The sequence below is a fragment of the Galeopterus variegatus genome, unplaced genomic scaffold (assembly GCF_000696425.1).
Source record: "Galeopterus variegatus unplaced genomic scaffold, G_variegatus-3.0.2 Scaffold360, whole genome shotgun sequence".
Taxonomy (NCBI): Eukaryota; Metazoa; Chordata; class Mammalia; order Dermoptera; family Cynocephalidae; genus Galeopterus; species Galeopterus variegatus.
The window spans coordinates 63,254-67,678 of NW_007726471.1; positions in this window are offsets into that span (position 1 = coordinate 63,254).

Here is a 4,425-nt window from a genome sequence, read left to right on the forward strand (position 1 = left end):
GGCAGTACAACCTATTTACACCATTAATCAAACAAATTCAAGGTGAAAATTCTCAATTTTGAGAGGCAGAATCTTAGAGTCAACAAACCTAGCATGAGCCCTGGTCCTGCCACTGATTATAAGCCTAGGCTGGTTACTTAGCTTCTCTGCTTCCCTATCCGTAAAATGAAAATTGTACCTACTTTGCAAGGGTTGTCATGAGGAATGGAAATAATATACATAACACACCTAGCACAGTGCCTGGAACACAGTAGGTTCTCAATGTTATTACCATTAGGTAACATTTATTGTTAGACATGTGTCTAAGGACTTGACCTGGACCGTCTCATTTTACTTATACAGTAACCCTGTGAAGCAAGTACTATTATTCGTCCTCATTTTTCCAGAATGTTAAATAGCTAGTAAGTGGTGGACATGGAATTCACGCTCTGGTAATCTGACTCCAGTATGTGGGCCTAACCAGTCTATTACCATGACTCTCTGCAAATATTTTAGTCCTTGACTAGGGAATTTAATGTGTTAGGCTTTGGTGCTCAGAAATGAAGAAATGGGAAGCACATGTTGAGTGCCCATTATATGCAGGCACTATGCTAGACAATTTCAAAAAGGTTTTATTTTAGTTACTATTTAATCACTGTCATTATTACCTCTAAGATACAAAAAGTTTTCCAGTACCCTACAGATAGAAGCTGCTATCTTTTGTAGTAAAATAGTGCAGCTCTTGTTTTCTAGGATTCTTTATTGCTGCTCTTCTTCCAGAAGGTAAATTATTCATTGTTGCTTACATTAATTGTTTACATTGTTGAAACCTTAATGAGATGTTAAGTTGGCAGATGATACAAAAGATGTGGTAGCTTTGCATAGGAACTTTTATTTTAAAAAGTTAATAATGGACAAACTACCTTTTTCAAGAAGTTAAAATACTGTTTCCATTAAGTAGGCATTTTTGTGTGTAGCCCACTTTTTAAAAAGTTTGATGGAAGCAAGAAGGAGGGGGAATAGTATCAGAGAAGAGCAGATTTGAGGAAAGGCTGTTGTAAAAATTCTTTAATGTCTCTCTCATAAATTTATAGAATCTAAAATCTTAGAATGGGAAATCTTAAAGATCATTTAGTTCAATCTTGGACTCATTTTACAGAGAAGGAAAACAGACCTAGAAAGAGGAAATGTCTTGCCCAAGGATAGAACTCAGGTTTCTTAACTCTCAAATGTCAACTAATAAATGTATTAATTACAAATAACTGCATATAACTTCTGTTTGATAAGTCCTTTAGGTAGCAAGCTATGGAATAGCCATGTCAACATCTTTCCCAGGCAGTTCCAGAATACTCACTCTGTATCTGATCCTTATAACCCAGTGCAGTACGCATTTGACACGGACTTGGTCTGGCAATGAGGAAAGGCGTTCATTTTCAATCTTGGGTCTCAGCATAATTAGATATGTAACACTGCAGTCAATTGTACCCTGGGAAACTTTCTTAAAAAGGGTATTCCAAGAATTGGTACTAGTCTGAAAAACCAAGCACCTGTTTCTCTTTTGCTTTTTTACACATCCATTGTTCTTGGGGGTAAACAGGGGATGTTCACTCTAATGGGTCCTGTGGAGGGAGGCATTCAAAGTGGAGAGAACAGCATATACAAAAGACATCATGGGGTGTTTGGGGCCCTTCAGGAAGCTGGTATGGCTAGAGTGCTCTAGCCCACAGACATCAGTCCCACAGACAGCCAAGAGCCAGACCTGCTTGAGTCTGTATCCCTTTGACTTTTGCTTGGAGGTAGTAGAGAGATATTGAAGAATTCAGAGCAGGGGAATCACACAAATATAGTTACTTTTAATTATTTTGATCACACAAATAATATATGAATACATTTTTATATAAACTCAAATAGTAAATCTAAAGTCAAAGCTCTCCTCAACTACTCCCTCCATCCCCAGTTCCTCCTCAGAGGTAACCACTATACTATTTGATGTATATATAAAGATATATATATGTATATATATATATATCTTTCTCAACATTTAAAAATGTACATTCACTTATGTATACATATGCATAAACATATCTCTAGGATTATTTTGTAGGTGTGTGTTAAACAAATATTAGCCAAAAGATCAATTGAGAGGGACAGAGCTTGGAGTTAGACAAGTCTGAGAGCCAGCTTGCCATCTGTTTACTTTGCTCGGGGTTCACAGCTTATTTTGTGAACATTCCAGTTCTTCAGTGAGATTCTCACACACGGATTGGTGCTGGGGGGGCCATCTGGCAGACCCCAACCATGACAGCTGCAACTCTTTACAGCCATGTCCACCAGGTCTGCCCACATTGTGGCCTGCCTGGGTCAAAAGTTTACTGCCTACAGTTGTGCATTACAGGACAGCTGGAATTCACAGATATTCAATGTTCCGTGCTGGGATTAGGGAATGGACAATGTGCTTGTCATGTGTTATGGAACAACTGAGGATACAAAAATGACTATGGGGTCCTTTTCTAAGGGAAATAATCAAAACATTCATTATTTTTGATTTGGTCTTTTACACTGCAATAAAAATAGGCATGTACAAAACATATCTACATAGAAATATGTTTTTTATTATCAATAGTCAAGTTAAAAATTATTTTCACACTAACAAAACAAGAAAATTCTAATATGTCCATAGCTTAGGTCTCATTACAGCTGTTACTAAAGTGAGGTTTAGGGATGTGGGGTCTAAGGAATACAGTTTTAGGAACAGGCATGCATAGATTCATGTATTCACTTATTAAATCAATCAATATACATTTAGCATTCATTATTTCTGGGCCAGACAATATGCTAAGGCACTTGTTGAATCACTCTGTTCCCTTTGCTCTAGATTGAAGCACCCAGTCCACCTGGGGAGCTAGACTGATAACTAATGAAATGAGAGCCCATAATCGGTTTTACATACAACCAGTGGTTTGCCAGTTATTCCGTTCATTAAACTATTTGCCAGTTATTCCATTCATTAAGCCATTCCAAAAATTTGAGAAAAGGCCCCAAACGTTAAAATCTTCTGTGGAAACACACTCTATACACTTAGTTGATACTTATAATAAAAGATCACTTCCTGTGACTGACTTGCAACTCTGAAAGTAGATTTGGAAAAAAAATACGCGAGTGTGTCACCATGCTCTCGGGAAATGCATTTGGGATTCCCGTCTCCTGAGCCAGAGGGCAGAGGTCATGACTAAGCATACAATTTAACTACAATCTCCCCTGATCTTTGTGAAAGTTGTCAGAATAAAAATGGAGCCACTTGTGTTAAAAACGCTGACAAATAGAGCCTGGGAGGTCCATATAGGGAGGGTTCTCATGCACAAATGCCTGATAACAAGAACTATCACAAAGACTGCAAAAACCTCAACCTTGCACAAAGGTCACTGCAACCTTACACAAAAAAATTCTGCGAGGACATCTGCCCAGCAATTACCTAACTTCCCACTGGCATCACCTTTGTTATTGATCCTTACAGCGAAGAATAATTACCTCGAAACAGTTACTCAATCCTCATTTTTCCTTTAAAAACTTTTGTCTTCCTTTACCTCCCTGAATTCGCACATATTTTATTATGGCACGCATAATTCCCATTGCAGTGCCCATTCCTGAATAATTATTTTATTTCAGAGAGTCTCTCTCTGTTTTTTTTTTTAGGTTGACACTGTAATTCCATACAATTGTCTAGGTAAGAGCAAAGTACACAGGCCCTTAAACAGGATACAAGCTTTCCCTAAAACATATTAGAGAGAGGCACTTTCAATAGGACCTTGTTGCAGGATTCCCTAAAAAAGACGTTAAGCAAGTAACTTTACGTGTTATTCAACCTTATAGATTGTTTCAGTGCAAACCTGCAAATATTCTACTGAAAAAAGGAATTGTGATGTCTGCAACATCTTGCTGAAGAACAATATGATATAAGTGTATTACTATTCTCTACGCCTTTAAGGGAAAAGCGATGAAGGAACGGGAGGCTGGAGGGAGTATGCTCCTAGAAATCCCCCAGGACGTCGGCAAGAGGCTGGAAAGGGAAGTGCAGGCTTTGAGTGGACGACTAAGGAGGGCGTCTGTGGTTGTTCCAAAGGAAAAAAAAAATCTTGCCATGAAGAGTATACAAAACCCTGTTCGCCTACGTCTGGAACCCAAAGGAGTCCCCTCAAAGCTTTTCACGAAGGAGAAGACGCGAACTGAAGGCAGAAGCATTTCCCACAGGGCCAGGCAACGCCTTCTTCCACTCCCACAACTTCCTCTTGGATGCCTACGTCAGCTAGGTGAACTAGAGCTGAGCTAGACGCCTCTCGGACCTCCTCTTGGTACCCACCGCCGCCACCAGGCCTGACGCCGGCTCGCCCACCCACCCCCAGGACCGAGAGCGCCGGGAAACTCCGATCCTCGTCTCCAGCCCGCCCC